General features: G+C 43.2%; 5 non-coding genes across 5 annotated transcripts; 2 read left to right on the forward strand and 3 right to left on the reverse strand.

Moving 5' to 3' along the window:
* Positions 1–1,545: 1,545 nt before the first annotated feature.
* On the reverse strand, positions 1,546–1,618 carry TRNAK-UUU (transfer RNA lysine (anticodon UUU)). Its single transcript has one exon. It is a non-coding gene; the product is annotated as a tRNA-Lys (tRNA).
* A 2,172-nt stretch (positions 1,619–3,790) lies between these two features.
* Positions 3,791–3,863, reverse strand: TRNAM-CAU (transfer RNA methionine (anticodon CAU)). Its single transcript has one exon. It is a non-coding gene; the product is annotated as a tRNA-Met (tRNA).
* An 809-nt stretch (positions 3,864–4,672) lies between these two features.
* On the forward strand, positions 4,673–4,754 carry TRNAL-AAG (transfer RNA leucine (anticodon AAG)). Its single transcript has one exon. It is a non-coding gene; the product is annotated as a tRNA-Leu (tRNA).
* A 4,475-nt stretch (positions 4,755–9,229) lies between these two features.
* Positions 9,230–9,301, forward strand: TRNAQ-CUG (transfer RNA glutamine (anticodon CUG)). Its single transcript has one exon. It is a non-coding gene; the product is annotated as a tRNA-Gln (tRNA).
* Positions 9,302–9,720: 419 nt separating this feature from the next.
* TRNAL-CAA (transfer RNA leucine (anticodon CAA)) lies at positions 9,721–9,831 on the reverse strand. The gene is made up of 2 exons: positions 9,794–9,831; positions 9,721–9,766 (listed from the first exon to the last, which is right to left on the reverse strand). It is a non-coding gene; the product is annotated as a tRNA-Leu (tRNA).
* Positions 9,832–18,035: the final 8,204 nt, after the last annotated feature.

The following is an 18,035-nucleotide window of genomic DNA, read 5'->3' on the forward strand; positions in this document are numbered from 1 at the left end:
GATTCCTAAAATGAAGGCTCGTTGCCAATCCTCTGTTCTTTGCACTTCTTGATTCTCCTTCCTCATAAGAACATTTTGGCGGGCTAATTTTGCCGGGTTTATCCTGGACATGCACAAAGAACTAAAAGAATGGGGAAAGTAGTTAATATAAACCCTCCAATCAGGAACTTAACAAGTGCTACTCGTGGCCCTCATGGAGACCAATCGTCCAATAAAAACTTAGGTGACCTCCAGGAAAGATTTTAACTCTGGTCCTCAACCTATGAGGAGCAAAAGGAGGGAAACTGCGTCTTTGGGATAAAAACCGAGTGGATTCTGTGTTTGCCTCCAGACCTTAGTCTATAGGACTCCCTTCTGCAGAAGTAAACTGCCTTGCCGAGCCATTTTCGATTTTGTGTCTTATTCCTGAGACCCCTAGAGCATTTCCAACATTCCCTATCACCATATTCAGTTCAGTTCAGTTCAGTCGCTCAGTCGTGTCCGACTCTTTGCGACTCAAGGCAATCAACACATCAAATTTGGATTTTTGCAATAATCCCCGCAAGGAGCCCTACCTACTGAAATTCGTCCTACAGTAATACTTCTCTGGCTTAGTCTGTGCTGGAAAAAGAGAGCACAATACTTAGGCTTCTCCTGCTAACTATCCAGACCTCAGACAGTCTATATTTCAGGGTAGTTCTCTTAACAGTTCATTCTGGTGCAGAATGGAAGAGGTGTATATTGGGGAACATTTTAACCACGTCCTCTTGAGCCTCAGTCTCTGATTCCAGGAGCCTGCATCTGCTACAGTTTAAGCAATGCAGTTACGGATTGCAGAGAGGCCAAAGGATTGGATTGTCTGGCTGTTAGGCAGTTCCTTAGAGAATCTTGATTCTTACTGGAGCCACCACTATTCTGAATCTGTTCCTCTCCTTTATAGACTTAGAAGCTATTTTTTAATTCACTCAGATTTCTTCAGACTTGCAGGACTGATCACAATAGCCAAATATTAGAGAAATTCCAAGCCAGAATATGAACATATTATAGCCATATTGATGTTTGATCAGCATATTCTTTCTCATGTAAAATAAACTCTATAGTGGAAAGCAACCAATATTGGAAGATTGCTCTATGCACCTGTAATCAGAGTAATGGAAGTATAAAATATTAATGACTATGATATCAGGCAAGGATGGTCCAGTGCACTCACCACCGAAATAGTCAAGCCAAGCCCCTCAAAACAATAGAATTCCGATCCTATCATGATGTTTTTCTAAATAGGGCCACATTATCAGGTAGATATTCTTTTTACCCTTACGAAGCTTTGCAGTCCAGAAATGCCTTCTCAGCCATCCATTATCAACCAACTCACTTTTAGGAAATTCTTTTGTTCTGGTACAAGGCCGTGTACCCTAAGATTCATTCTTAAACGTTAGCTGCGACCGTTCTGATGTAGAAATCCCATATATTCAGCTCAGCGTTTGCTTGAGAGTCACTTAACTCTTTTCCTCCGCGGAAATACTCGCGGAGGCGGAGTCAGAACTGGATATCAAAAGCCTAGGAAAGCGCCCGAACAGGGACTTGAACCCTGGACCCTCAGATTAAAAGTCTGATGCTCTACCGACTGAGCTATCCGGGCTCCCTTAGTGGTGGTTTGTTTCCTAAATATCCTAACGTGAAAAAAAGTAAAGTACACGGACTTTAAAGTACAAAGTTTAATTTTGTTCATATTCCTTTATCTTTATTCCTAAATCTATTTTTGCAGCCTTAAATAGAGCTCACAACTACTTCTGCCCCCAGGTCATGAGAAAAAAATAATTCTCATAACTGAGTGATAGTAACCAACTTCTTCTAAATATTGTATGTAACTAGAGATGTCACCTGGTCCATCTTGTCCTTCATCTTCAAAATTTGAGCTCCAAGTCTCCCCCTAAGCCCTTAAGAATGCCTAGCACAAAAAACGCCTTTAATAAGTAGGCTTTAAGAACTTATTTTGAGCAAGCAGCTCAGCTTTGCCCTCGGCTTATAGAGTGGAAGGCCACCACCTCTGCCCTAGTGGAGTTTTTACTCTTTAGAAGGGAGTCAGCCTTTTAAATGACGAATTACATAATAAGTGTTTGGTTACTGTGATAAATGTGCTTAAGAAAAAGTACAGGTTACTGAGATGTGTAGAGAAACAAACATATAATCTCATGACCTGAATTTCCAAATTGAATGAAGTAATACAAGTAAACTCTTGGAATAGTGTCTGGGATTTGCTAATTGTTCGGTGAAAGGTAAGTGCTATCATCGTTATTATTTTTATTGTAAACTACATGAATTAGAATATCATATTTAATCATTTGGTCATGCTACCTTAGACAAATTACTTAATCTCTCATCCACTTTCCTCCCTCAAATCCTACAACAGAAATTTCTTCCTCAAAGATTGCGTTTAACATGATGATAGGAGATACATTTCCAATTATGTATTTATTCATGCCACTATTCAAAATAGATTTGAGGTGGTCTACACAACTTCACTGTAATAAGATAAAAAGAAAAACATTACTAGACTTAAGTTAGGATAGAGGTAGAAAATTAAAAATCTGCACAATAAAGTACCCCCCGTCTCCAGATCTCCAAGACAGTGGATTATAAGGGGAGGTGACCTCTTCCAGGGGTCAGAGAAGAATTTTCCAAGAGGACAATGTTTAAACTGAGAGTCAAAGGCTTTGTACTGTAAAGTTTATAGTAATAAACTGGACAAAAATGTGGCTCCCACATTCCAGGAAGTGCAAAGAGCAGAACACTTTGAGAACTTAATGAAGGCCTATTGTACTTATGAGCAGATCTCTTCTTGGGACAGTATTGTAAAAGTGGGGGCAAGTTGAACAGAAAGACAGAGACAAACCAGAGACTGACAGGCTCAGAGGTTATGGCTAAGAATGCATCATCCAGACTTTGTTCTTGCAGCAATATAAAGTCATTGGGGATTTTAAGCAGGGAGGAACAACATGGTCAGAGATAATTTCAAATAGAGCATACTGGTTTCACATAAAGAATGTGGCAGCATGGGACAAGAGATGATAGACTTGGCCTACTGACTGACTGTGTGGCAGTGCTGGGGAATGGCAGGACTGGGAACACTTGGGCGCAGACTCTTCCTTGGGACCTAGAGAGGAAGAAGTGTCAAAATCATTTCTCTCTGTAACTCATTGCCCTAATAAGCACTTTACTGGGAGAGGCAGAAATAAAAGAGAATAGGAAAGGGCACTTTGAATCTTTTGCGAATTCTCTGGAAAGCATAGAGTGTTTGCTCTGCTTTTGATCTGCCTTGTGGATACCTGAGGGTTCTGCCACCAGCAGCAGCAGGCAAGCTCTGAGTGATCAGAATACTGGAAGGAAGTGACCTTCTCCACAATTGTCAACATGAGATAACTGCATATGTGCTGAAGGATTCCAAAAACTTGTTCAGCTGATTGCATTCAGATCGGATCTCCTGAGGTTGCTGTTAAAAATCCAGATTTGTCTTGTCTGTCATGTCCCACTCAAACATAGGAAATAAATTCCATGAGATCAGGAGCATCTTCTGTTGTATACAGTGTGGTATCCTTCAGCCCCTATGTTATCAGTCAAGGTCTACAACTGGAACAAGAATTTTGGAGTAATCCTACTGAAAATTACTATTTTGTGTCTGAATATTACACGGTTCTGTAAAAGAACAATTACCCGTTCGGTTTCATCAAAGCGAATTTCTTCGGTTTTGTGTTTATTTTTTTAAGACCTACGGAAGGAGAAGAAAACAAAACAGAAAAGTAAAACTGTAGGCTGCCCCCTCTGAGGTTCGAACTCAGGACCTTCAGATTATGAGACTGACGCGCTGCCTACTGCGCTAAGGAGGCAACTGTACCGCCCCTTTCAACAAAAGGTCTACCAACTTTATTGCAAGAAAAAGATTCTTGGAATCACAATGCCTCAAAAGAAGATGGAACTATGGTTTAATTCGCGTCTAAAATATCCAAAGTTTGGAAGGCAGAGCCACGCAGCCCAGCTCGTTTCCCCTGAAAACTGTCCTGCGAAGACTTAGGGGCGGTGAGGGCAACTGAATCTGGACTTTGCAGAAGTTCTGTTTGCTATAACCAGGACCTGTGGAGATGCGCTACCTTCTGAAAAGCAAACAGGACTTCAATAGCAAGGACTGCAGTCTCTGCCTCCCTCATGAGGTTCCGTGGAGGGGTTTGGTCTCTTCAGATGATGGAGGGCGGAAAAGTTGGGACCCTCGAGATTCTTTCCTCGTTTTTTTTTTGTCAACCTTTCTCCAGGCTCAAACCAAACTCCCGGACTTGCTCACTCCTGTAGTCCGGGGGCTTACTCCGGGGTCCACGTGGATCTGGAGCCCACAGCATTCACTGGAACTCTCAGTCTGCGTGACTCTTTTTTCCTATATTGGTGACAGATGGGGCAGGTGCCTCTTCCCGCGCCACCTGCGGCGTCACCATTCAAGATGAACCTGGGAGCCATGAGAAAGTAAAGTGTCAGGGCTCAGGGGGTTCTCGGGCTGTGGTGGGAGTGGGGAGGGGAACGCTGGAGGAAGGGCCCCGGGGACAGTGCAGAGTGGCGGGGGTGTGGCGGGGCGAGAGAGAGGAAAAGGACCTGAAATGGGTAGCAATTTGGGTCAGATGATAAGCACGTAAAAGCAGGGTTCGTAGGAGGTAGCGTGGCCGAGCGGTCTAAGGCGCTGGATTAAGGCTCCAGTCTCTTCGGGGGCGTGGGTTCGAATCCCACCGCTGCCAGGGTCATTTTGCACCTCAAGCTTGTCTAGGTGTTCCAAGTCCAACTCACACAACAATTCTCACAGGCTCCAACTTCAGGTAGGTTCCTCTCCTCCTACAACATCTGTTTTCCTAGAGACCAGAGAGAGATGACAGCTATAGGCACTGCCCCCGAAACAGTGTCCACCTCATGATAAACCTTCAACTGATTATTCCAATGAACAAAAAGTTACTGAGCATCTACTGTGCATGGTATTTACTCCCTCGTATTTTCATCACCCAGCAGTATAGAACACATAACAGACTTTCTTTAATTCATTCTTTCATGTAAAAAAGAAAAAAAAATCAGATCCTACTGCGTACCACCTCCTAAGTACTTACTTAGGCCCCGTAAATGCAGTAATACTTATTATGGATGCATTATTCCATATATGGTGGACCGAGACAGATCCTGCCCGGCCGCAGTTCTCAGCATCACTGCAGCCTTCTCATTTCACATTTTAAATCCTATTTATGCTGATCTGAGATGTGGGGGTTCTTCTTACACTCCGCTGCCCTTCACCTCACACTAAATCGAGGCGCTTTCCCCACTCAGCAGGTGTCTCTGCGTCTTCTGTTGGGCGCCCTCGGTCTCTGCTCCAAGCAATTCCCCCTGCCCTCAAAGTTTTTTGCCCTTCAGCTCGGTAGTTGCTGTCTCCTGGAAGCCTCCCTTGATCTCTCTCCAGAATCACAATTAGGCACTGAGCACCTGGATGGGAACAAGGAAGGAAGTCCCTGCCCTGGTGCCTAGGAGAGAAGACAAGCAATAGAGGCATAATGGCCACTGCTGCTGCTGCTGCTACGTCGCTTCAGTCGTGTCCGACTCTGTGCGACCCCATAGACGGCAGCCCACCAGGCTTCCCCGTCCCTGGGATTCTCCAGGCAAGAACACTGGAGTGGGTTGCCATTTCCTTCTCCAATGCATGAAAGTGGAAAGTGAAAGTGAAGTCGCCCAGTCGTGTCCGACTCTTCGCGACCCCATGGACTGCAGCCTACCAGGCTCCTCCATCCATGGGATTTTCCAGGCTAGAGTACTGGAGTAGGGTGCCATTGCCTTCTCTGATAATGGCCACAAGAAGGCACAATTTCCACTGGTAAAGAATCCAACAAGGAAACTATGAATGACATTGTAATATATAGTTACTAAAACAAAGAACATTACCTCAAGACAATGTATAGAAGGACATACTTCAAATTGTTTCCAGTGGTAACAGTGTTAGAGGACAGGGAGATTATAAATTGTACTTTAGACACTTGTTTGAGTTGTTAGATTGAGTGGATATTTATTTTATAAGCCCAATAGGTGAATTCACAAGTCTTGTAACTTAAAAAAATTTTTAAGCCCAATCTGATAAATACAGCAAAGAAGAAATGGAACAAGCTGGGGAGCTTGTACCAGGCCTCAGCTCAGCCATCCCTTCCTCTGGCAGGTTTTCCTCATTGCTACCTGATACTAATGGCGTATTCCTGTTGTTTTGCATTGGTCATGCTCTGTTATCACTCTAGCCATCACTTATTTTTGTATTTACCATAACTTTTGGAATTGGAAAATTTTGTGTAATTGTCTGCTTTTCTCTATGCATCATAAGCTTTGTCAGGTATAGAACCATATTTCTCTCACTTCTCCACATCATGAAAACTAAACATATTTCTGGTAAGTAGTAATGAATAAATAAATACATGAAAGAATATCTTCCTCATTTGTGAAATAAGGTATATAGAGCTGAGGCACCAGGAAGACCTTGAGATCTTCAGTTTGAGGTAGGGTCATGGGTTCTAAAGCCCAATTTCTACAGGACACTCCAGCTGAACTTGGTTCTTGACCACTGATTTAGCCACACTGACTTGCTCTTTTTGGATTCAGCTCTGCTACTAGGTAAGTGTAAACCGTTCTTGCTCAGATTATGAGGGAACAGATTGCTTCTGGATTGTTGGACCCAGTCATTTCTTCCCCTAGACATTCCCCTCAGTGGTTTTTGTTGACATTCACCTTGCGATATGAGGTTCACATTCACCTTGTGAACCAACCATGGATGATTCCAAGGGAAAAGAGCAATCTTCTGAACTCCAAACTCATGAATAAATAAACCAACCCATGGCCAGATCGGAGAAGGTGGTGGCACCCCACTCCAGTACTTTTGCCTGGAAAATCCCATGGATGGAGGAGCCTGGTAGGCTGCAGTCCATGGGGGCGAGAAGAGTTGGACACGACTGAGTGACTTCACTTTCACTTTCCACTTTCATGCATTGGAGAAGGAAATGGCAACCCACTCCAGTGTTCTTGCCTGGAGAATCCCAGAGACGGGGGAGCCTGGAGTGCTGCCGTCTATGGGGTTGCACAGAGTCTGACATGACTAAAGTGACTTAGCAGCAGCAGCATGGCCAGATGCCCTATCTTCCAGCTCCATAACCACTATCCTTCCCTGAGATAAAAAAATGTGCTAAGGTTGAAAAAACATTGATTTATGCCCCTTTTTGCCTTGTCTAGCCTCAGAGGACAATTTAAAGGATATTGCTGAAGAGTAGGCTTTTGAGGTTCTGGTTTAATTTTAAAACCAACAGATACAATAGAATAGAGAGTTGATGCGCATGGAGTGAAGAATTTAGGAGAACTGTATAGTGACCTGGGCAAAGTCTTTGAATTTCATTGTTGCCCTCTCTACCTCCCCAAAGATATATTCACTTCAATCCACATTTACTGAGCACGTGTTTTGTGACAGGCAACTTGCTCGGTTGTAAATCCAGCAAAAGGATGAATGGCAGAAAAATGATTCAGGAATTCATAAGCAATTCATTCTTAGGAGACTACCAGAGGTCCATGAAGAATGTAGGGTCAGTAATTAATATTTAGACTGACTAAAGTAGGAATTTATACTGAGTATTTTTTCCAGTGATGCTACATGTATGATCTCTTTATTATATGTTGTTCTTAACAATTACTAGATAAATAATCATGCTATGTCAATAAAATGAAAATTTAGAGAAATAAATGACCATGCCCAGCACTATGACGTCCTCTCTTGGCCATCCACATTCCAGGACACGTTTGTGGGGCCCTATGGCTACAGTCCATGGGATCGAAAAGAGTCGGACACGACTGAGCGACTTCATTTCATTTCATTTCATTTCATGGCTACTGGAATGTCGTACCTGGGAGCTAGAACCTGGAAAGGAACCCTCTACTTGGCAAAAAGCCACAATTATGTCCTTTAGACTTGTCAGATTTAGCCTATGGAGAAAAGGAAAAAGACACCCCTCCAAAAAAGTCCGACTCTGGGCTATTTATTCAGTCCTTCTTTAATTCATGCAAGCATCCATTGATTCATCCTTTAATCTATGTGTTCATGCAGCAAGCGGAGAAAGAAATGGCAACCCAGTATTCTTGCCTTAGAGAATCCTGTGGACGGAGGAGCCTGGTGGGCTGCTGTCCATAGGTTCACATAGAGTCGGACACGACTGAAGCGACTTAGCATGCATGCATGCATTGGAGAAGGAAACAGCAACCCACTCCAGTATTCTTGCCTGGAGAATCCCAGGGACAGAGGAGCCTGGTGGGCTGCCGTCTATGGGGTCACACAGAGTCGGACACGACTGAAGCGATTTAGCAGCAGCAGCAGCAGCATGCAACAAGCCATAGATTAAGTTTCTATTAATACTATGTACCAGAACCATCAGGTGTCAAAGAGAGGTGAGAAGCTGTCCTGTACTTAAGGCATCTCAGAGCGAAAGGACAGATTTTAAAATGGCAAACCCATAATTACACCTAAGCAGGAAGCACCAAGAAACTCTGAGGTTGCTCTGGAGGCATCTGCAGGTATGCTAGAATGAAAAGCGAAGCTGTAGAAAAAATACATATATGTTAATTTTTCTTTTTTCCCTTTTGAAGGGCAAGATGGAAATCCACTTTGCTTTTGCATGTGTCGGAAATAAAGACAAAATCAAAACCGCCAGAGGTAACCGTTTTCTCAGATCAGGATCCTGCCCTTACCCAGACATCAAGGGAAAGAAATATGGGAAGAAGTCTCAGGGAAAACAACCAGGGAAGGTTTCCCCTCCCAACAACCTCCCACAACCTCCCACCCTTGTGTTTGGCCTCTCTATCGCCCTTCGCCTTAAAAGTGCCAGATTTTCCATCCCTCTTAAAAAAAAAAAAAAAAGCCTCCATAAATTATAAAAGAAGAAAAAATCAATTAGGAAGAAGAGCTTTAGGTTAAAGTGGCAAGTTTCATTTTAAATTGTTTTTTATACATCTCTGTTGGTAAAAATAAATAATAAAAAGCACAGGGATAGAATAATTTTAAATGAAGTGCAGTCTATAAAAATTGTGGATCACTATGCTGTGTACCTGAAACGAACATTATAAATCAACTATACCTCAATGGGAAAGGGAAAAAAAAAAAGGGGGGGGGGCACAAAGAGATATCAGATGGACAGTGTATCAAGTCAGTAACAAGAGTGGTTCCATGGTGTAATGGTTAGCACTCTGGACTCTGAATCCAGCGATCCGAGTTCAAATCTCGGTGGAACCTTCCCTGCTTCTTTCCTTTTCACATTCCAATCCCTTAACAGAGCGAACCAAGCTACTTTCAGTTTCTGTACTTTTAATTTTTGATAGGTTCGGCCAGTGAGAAAGGGCATGAGACTACGATCCCAATAGCCCGCGAGCTCAGGACAGTCTGTAATCACCGAGTCTGTGTACATGTCTTTCCGTTTCCATCAGGCTCCTTTTGCTGCCAGGACGCCCCTAGGTTAATAAGCGTTCGGTGAAAAGCGCCTTTCATGACAAATCGGAGCACAGAGAAAAACGGGATCCATGATAAGTAGCAACGGAAAAGAAAGGGGTCGGACCTCATTAGGGGTCAGTCGTTAGGGCTGAAAGGCGGGGAAAGTAGAAAGAAGAACGAATGCAATGGCTGAGAAAGTGTGATCGGAAGAGAAAAAAAAAGTCTGTCAGAAGTGGGATTCGAACCCACGCCCCCATTCGGGGACCAGAAACCTCTATCAGAGGAAGCTTGTTTGAGCTTGAGTCTGGCGCCTTAGACCACTCGGCCATCCTGACAGGTTGGCTATCCTTTGTAAACAAATAAAACCTTCAGATTCGCTGGACCTGCATTCCTCATGAGCTATTGAATTCTTTGGTAGTTTAAGGTTTCTCCGGAAAAAATGGGAATCCTTGCTAATTAACTAAACCTTCTTTCTCAGTAGAGTCAGCAACTTTGAACCTCTGAATCCCGGGTATGGTTTGACGTTTGTTCCCTCTCCTTCCCTCTGTGCTTCCCTGTAACCCCAGGATGTTTAAACTCAAAGATCCTAATGACCTGGGACCGATCCCCGACTGGACAGGAGCGAACTCCCTTTACTCGTTCCCAGAAAGGACGCAGAGTGCGAGCTCTATTCGCGAGAAGGTTCCTGGCAAACCAACCGAACTGGCGGGAATTCAACGACGAAGTAGTGACGGATCCCGTGTAGAACTGGGGAGAAAACTGGTGAGTTAGTATAGACCAGAAAGGGGACAGGTGAGTGGGTTTTACACACCTTGAGCATGAAGACTGGATGTGGATGTGAGTTTCAGAAAGCAGTAACCAAAAACAGGAAGTAGCAACCAAAAAGAAAGTTGATAAAGTGGAATCCATCAAACCTAAAAACTTTGGTTCATAAAGCTCTTTCTCGGCTCCATCTTCATGGTAGCAGCAGTCAGATCAGATCAGATCAGTGGCTGAGTCGTGTCCGACTCTTTGCGACCCCATGAATCACAGCACGCCAGACCTCCCTGTCCATCACCAACTCCCGGAGTTCACTCAGACTCACGTCCATCGAGTCAGTGATGCCATCCAGCCTTCTCATCCTCTGTCGTCCCCTTCTCCTCCTGCCCCCAATTCCTCCCAGCATCAGAGTCTTTTCCAATGAGTCAACTCTTCACATGAGGTGCCCAAAGTACTGGAGTTTCAGCTTTAGCATCATTCCTTCCAAAGAAATCCCAGGGCTGATCTCCTTCAGAATGGACTGGTTGGATCTCCTTGCAGTCCAAGGGACTCTCAAGAGTCCTCTCCAACACCACAGTTCAAAAGCATCAATTCTTCAGCGCTCAGCCTTCTTCACAGTCCAACTCTCACATCCATACATGACCACAGGAAAAACCACAGCCTTGACTAGACAGACCTTTGTTGGCAAAGTAATGTCTCTGCTTTTGAATATGCTGTCTAGGTTGGTCATAACTTTCCTTCCAAGGAGTAAGCGTCTTTTAATTTCACGGCTGCAGTCACCATCTGTAGTGATTTTGGAGCCCCCAAAAATAAAGTCTGACACTGTTTCCACTGTTTCCCCAACTATTTCCCATGAAGTGGTGGGACAGGATGCCATGATCTTCGTTTTCTGAATGTTGTGCTTTTTTTTTTTTTTTTTTTTTTTTTGAGAGTAAAAAGAAAGTTGGCTTTATTACTGATTAAGTTGGTGGGGAAACATGGATTTAAATGTGGGCTTAAGAGGCTTAGAGATACTCCTGCTAAGTTCAGAATGCTTCCTCCAGTTGACCCTGGCTCAGCCCACACAACAGGGAGCTCCTTTCCTTTAGCCGAACAGAACATCTGGTCTGAAGGCCACGTCTCCCTAAAGCGACTAAGCCTGGCCCTGCTCAGCTCTGTCTCCTGACCTCACCTGTCAGATGTGTCTCTCCTGCCAACAGGAGCAAAGAATGAAAGGTGATGAGCAGTTTTCCCCAATAACTTTCACCTCTGGGGTATTGAATGCACATCATCTGCTCTCTTTAGAACATCTCAAGTTGAGCAATAATGTCTTCCTTCCAATTTAAGTGCATCTCTGCCTCAATGAATGTTGAGCTTTAAGTCAACTTTTTCACCCTCCTCTTTCACTTTCATCAAGAGGCTTTTGAGTTCCTCTTCACTTTCTGCCATAAGGGTGGTGTCATCTGCATATCTGAGGTTATTGATATTTCTCCCGGCAATCTTGATTCCAGCTTGTGCTTCTTCCAGTCCACCGTTTCTCATTATGTACTCTGCATATAAGTTAAATAAACAGGATGACAATATACAGCCTTGACGTACTCCTTTTCCTATTTGGAACCAGTCTGTTGTTCCATGTCCAGTTCTAACTGTTGCTTCCTGACCTGCATACAGATTTCTCAAGAGGCAGATCAGATGGTCTGGTATTCCCATCTCTTTCAGAATTTTCCACAGTTTATTGTGATCCACACAGTCAAAGGCTTTGGCATAGTCAATAAAGCAGAAATAGATGTTTTTCTGGAACTCTCTTGCTTTTTCCATGATCCAGCGGATGTTGGCAATTTGATCTCTGGTTTCTCTGCCTTTTCTAAAACCAGCTTGAACGTCAGGAAGTTCACGGTTCACATATTGCTGAAGCCTGGTTTGGAGAATTTTGAGCATTACTTTACTAGCGTGTGAGATGAGTGCAATTGTGCGGTAGTTTGAGCATTCTTTGGCATTGCCTTTCTTTGGGATTGGAATGAAAACGGACCTTTTCCAGTCCTGTGGCCACTGCTGAGTTTTCCAAATTTGCTGGCATATTGAGTGCAGCACTTTCACAGCATCATCTTTCAGGATTTGGAATAGCTCAACTGGAATTCCATCACCTCCATTAGCTTTGTTCATAGTGATGCTTTCTAAGGCCGACTTGACTTCACATTCCAGGATGTCTGGCTCTAGGTCAGTGATCACACCATCGTGATTATCTGGGTCGTGAAGATCTTTTTGTACAGTTCTTCTGTGTATTCTTGCCATCTCTTCTTAATATCTTCTGCTTCTGTTAGGTCCATACCATTTCTGTCCTTTATTGAGCTCATCTTTGCATGAAATGTTCCTTTGGTATCTCTGATTTTCTTGAAGAGATCCCTAGTCTTTCCCATTCTGTTGTTTTTCTCTATTTCTTTGCATTGATCGCTGAAGAAGGCTTTCTTATCTCCTTGCTATTCTTTGGAACTCTGCATTCAGATGCTTATATCTTTCCTTTTCTCCTTTGCTTTTCGCTTCTCTCCTTTTCAAGGACAAAGAACTGCAAGTCGGTGACTAAACCGTGGCTACTAAACCGTGGCTACGCAGTAACCACGGTTTAGTAGCCACGGTTTAGTCACCGACTTGCAGTTCTTTGTCCTTGGTCAATAGCTACACACTGGAGGTGACAGGCCAGGAGTTGTGGTTGTTTAGTCTGTAAGTCATATCTGACTCTTTGTGACCACATGGACCAGCCTGCCAGCTTCCTCTGTCCATGGGATCTTCCAGGCAAGAATTCACATCTTCTGCATTGGCAGGCCAGGAGACGGTCACCCATCTAAGTTCGTGTAGCCTCCCTCAAGGACATCACTCAAGTCGTGCCCGTGGCAGGGATGCCCCCAGAGGATGAGGCTACCCTGGGCCAGTGTGGGGTGGAGGTTCTGAGTACCCAACAAGTAGCTGGCCACATGCTTACAGGTGAAGTCCGTGGTCCCTGCTGATGCTGGGTCAGAATCCCAAAGTGGCCAAACAGGAGAAAAAGAAGATGGGCTGGGCCAAGAAGTATATGCAGTATAACCAGAGCTTTGTCAATATTGTGCCCACCTTTGGCAAGAAGAAAGGCCCCAAGGCCAACTCTCAAGTCCTTTGTAATCCTGGCTTTCTCTAATAAAGCCACTTAACTCGATCAAAAAACAACAAAACACACCATTAGAAAAGTGAGCACCAGAGGAAAGGCTGTGTGAGAACCAGAAGGCAACTGCTTGCAAGCCAAGGAGAGGTACCTTAGGAGAAATCACCCTTGCTCACACCTTGACCTTGGACTTACACTCTCCAGAAAATATACTGAAAAAATTAATTTCTGTTGTTTGAACCACACAGGCTGATGTTTTGTTACAGAAGCCAGAGCACACCAATACAAACATCTTCCATGGTAGCTGAAGACTCTTAAGAGTCCAAGACAGAAGATATCAGTCCTCTGTAGGCCAAGCCCAGCATCATGTAGAGTCATTCTGCTATACTCTGTGGGTCAGAGCATTCTAGGCAAGTCCAGATTCAAGAGAAGAATAGAACTGCACCTCTCAATGATACAGTGTCACTATGCATATGGAGAGGAAAGAAACTGATGGTGACACTCTTGGAGGTAGCTAGCCATCCCTGCCCCTACCTAGCCCCAGTGGCCTGTGAGCTTAATAAGGGCAGGAAGCAGAGGGTATTTACCAGTCATTCAGTGAAATCCCCCAAAGTCTTGCTGTTTGAAAAAATGGGTCAGATTAGCTTTCTTCCCCAATGTCTCCAAAGATTTTATCCTCAGGAAATGGAAGACAGTTAAATTTGGGGAAGCTAATTGCCAATTCAAAAAGAAATCATATTTAGAGAATTCCCTGGTGGTCCAGTGGTTAGGACTTGATGTTTTCAATGCCAGGTCTGGGAACCAAGATCCCACAAGCTGCACATCAGGGCATGGCAAAAAAAATAAAATAAAATGACTAAAGGAATCACATTTTTCAGTATCAGCATTACCTGAATATGCTTTGAATTCTCCTAACCTATATCTGCTGGATCATGGAAAAAGCAAGAGTTCCAGAAAAACATCTATTTCTGTTTTATTGACTATGCCAAAGCCTTTGACTGTGTGGATCACAATAAACTGTGGAAAATTCTGAAAGAGATAGGAATACCAGGCCACCTGACCTGCCTCTTGAGAAACCTGTATGCAGGTCAGGAAGCAACAGTTAGAACTGGACATGGAACAACAAACTGGTTCCAAATAGGAAAAGGAGTACGTCAAGGCTATATATTGTCACCCTGCTTATTTAGCTTATATGCAGAGTACATCATGAAAAACGGTGGACTGGAAGAAGCACAAGCTGGAATCAAGATTGCTGGGAGAAATATCAATAACCTCAGATATGCAGATGACACCACCCTTATGGCAGAAAGTGAAGAGGAACTCAAAAGCCTCTTGATGAAAGTGAAAGTAAGAGAGTGAAAAAGTTGGCTTAAAGCTCAACATTCAGAAAACGAAGATCATGGCATCCTGTCCCACCACTTCATGGGAAATAGATGGGGAAACAGTGGAAACAGTGGCTGACTTTATTTTGGGGGGCTCCAAAATCACTGCAGATGGTGACTGCAGCCGTGAAATTAAAAGACACTTACTCCTTGGAAGGAAAGTTATGACCAACCTAGACAGCATATTCAAAAGCAGAGACATTACTTTGCCAACAAAGGTCTGTCTAGTCAAGGCTGTGGTTTTTCCAGTGGTCATGTATGGATGTGAGAGTTGGACTGTGAAGAAGGCTGAGCGCTGAAGAATTGATGCTTTTGAACTGTGGTGTTGGAGAAGACTCTTGAGAGTCCCTTGGACTGCAAGGAGATCCAACCAGTCCATTCTGAAGGAGATCAGCCCTGGGATGTCTTTGGAAGGAATGATGCTAAAGCTGAAACTCCAGTACTTTGGGCACCTCATGTGAAGAGCTGACTCATTGGAAAAGACTCTGATGCTGGGAGGGATTGGGGGCAGGAGGAGAAGGGGACAACAGAGGATGAGATGGCTGGATGGCATCACTGACTCGATGGACGTGAGTCTGGGTGAGCTCTGGGAGTTGGTGATGGACAGGGAGGTCTGGCGTGCTGCGATTCATGGGGTCGCAAAGAGTCGGACACGACTGAGCGACTGAACTGAACTGAACTGAACTGAACCTATATCTTGTCTTAGATTGCTCTTTGATCTAGGACCCTTCACACTGGTTGTTAGAAGCAATAACCTACACCAGGGAATGTTGTTAAAAGAACTAAATGACAGCAATACTGGTATTGGATTTTTTTTTTTTTAATTGTCTAGCAGATACCTGGGACAGCTAGAGAGGACACATATTGTAATGGTTAGAACTTACTCTCTGGGGCTGGTCTACCCAGATTCCAGTCCTGGCTCTGTCATTCACTGACTCTGTGATCTTAGACAATTTAGTTAACAATTTCCCCAGCCATAAAATGAAGATCATGATACTAGTATCACCTTGCAGGATCTAGAAAGATTTTGTGCTTTAATGAACAGAGTGCAATATATAATAACTTCTTAATAGGTACTTATTAAATGAAAAAGTTGTCTCTCCTTCCCCATCAACCTGGAAGAATAAGAGGAAGAATTGGTACAAATCAATTATTCTTAAAAAATTTCCTGAATTTCCCCCCCCTCCTCTTATTCTCAGTCCTCCTTTAGATCCATAGTAGTCCATTCTGAGAGTTTGCCCTATGGGTTCTCTTTTGGTAGGGTTGCTGGGAGATGGTCAGAAAACCACAAAGCCACACTTGTTGAAAAGGAGAACTTTTATCGCTTTCCAAAGTGCAAGCAAATCCCTCTTTCTTTTTTTCTAAGTTTTTATTGGAGTATAATTGCTTTACAATGTTGTGTTAGTTTCTACTGTATAGCAAAGTGAATCAGCTGTACATGTACATATATCCTCTTTTTTTGATTTCCTTCCCATTTAGGTCACCACAGAGTATTGAGCAGAGTTCCCCATGCTATACAGTAGGTTCTCACTAATTATCTATTTTTCACATAGAATCAATGGTGTATATATGTCAATCCCAATCTTCCAATTCATCCTCTACCCCCAAATCCCTCTCCTTTATCAAATGTCTCACTCTCCTCTCTGTTTCCTGCATACTTCACTACTATACACCTCTTTATTGCTCTGTCTTAAGATGCCTCTCTCCTCCTTGCCTGTTTCACCTTCATTTTCCTTAGAAATACCTGAGAAGAATGGCACTGACTATCTTGATTCTTTTCTAGCCTACCTGCCCATTCCTCTGTTCCTTATCAGCTCTTATTCTACTAATGTCCTCTTGTGTCACTATTGCATTAGTCTCTAGATGGGTCCTCCTAGTTGCTATTACCTTACTATGACCCGCACCATCAATTTGTCATTTGTAAATTGTGTTCGCAAAGCATCAATGGAACCTCCTCCCAGACACAGAGTCTGTCCTCCACAAGCAATTTTATCACCATTGTTTTGTTTTCATGACTTTATCTAACCAAATTTATCAGTATTGTCTGTCCAAATTTTCTTTCACGTATTCACTCCTAAACACTCCAAATCAGATTCTCTTACAGTTTGCCAATACCCTCCCAATAGTTTACTTATTAACGCTCTTACCCAACTCAATGGACATGAGTTTGAGTAAACTCAAGGAGTTGGTGATGAACAGGGAGGCCTGGCATGCTGCAGTCCATGGGGTCGAAAAGAGTAGGACACAACTGAGTGACTGAACTACAGGAAAAAGAACTGATGCTTTTGAATTGTGGTGCTGGGGAAGACTCTTGAGAGTTCCTTGGACAGCAAGGAGATCAAACCAGTGAATCCTAAAGGAAATCAATCCTGAATATTCATTGGAAAGGCTGATGCTGAAGCTGAAGCTCCAATATTTCAACCACTTGATGTGAAGAGCTGACTCACTGGAAGAGACCTGATGCTGGGCAATTGAGGGCAGGAGAAGGGGGCAACAGAGGATGAGATGGTTGAATGGCATCACCGACTCAATGGACATGAATTTGAGCAAACTCTAGGAGATACTGAAGGAAAAGGAAAACAGGTGTGCTTTAGTCCAAGGGGTTGAAGAGTCAGACATGACTTAGCAACTGAACAACTGTGATAAAGATAAGAAGTATGCGTAGAATGTGACCCTGGAACCATTAATTTTTAGCCTAATAATCCAATAAATATTGAAATCCTTTCATATAATTATATACAAGGCATAACAGCAATCCAGGAGGTCTGGAGAGAAGTCTCTGTCCTCACAGAGTTACTGAAGTATCTGATCTCAGTTTCTTTGAAACATTGTGTAAATAGGCTACAGAAAAAGCGTATAAACAAGGAAACTGGTGGAATAGGTAACATTCAACCAGTTACTAACTCATTTAAAAAAGATTTGTAAACTGACATTGTTGAAATCACTTAGTTCAAAACATAATAATGGAAATTAAAATAAACACAGACAGGCAAGGCTGTCCAAATTCAATTAAATTTAGAGGATGAAGGACAATATCGAGAAAATAGCAAAGGAAAACAGGAAACACCAAAGTAGGGATAGGCGAACAACGCAAAATTTTTCTAAGTTTGTTGGATAATGAAAACAGCCTGTGGATTATCATTCCCCCTATACTTTGGGAACGAGCAAGCCTGTTTAGTTCTATTCACTACAGCTCTAGGCAGTAGGTATTTTATTAATGAGCAAGTATGTTTAAGTTCTATTCAGTACAGTTCTAGGCAGTGGGTATTTTTTTATTTTAACGGTA

This window comes from Bos javanicus, chromosome 23, assembly GCF_032452875.1.
Source record: "Bos javanicus breed banteng chromosome 23, ARS-OSU_banteng_1.0, whole genome shotgun sequence".
In the NCBI taxonomy this organism is placed as follows: Eukaryota; Metazoa; Chordata; class Mammalia; order Artiodactyla; family Bovidae; genus Bos; species Bos javanicus.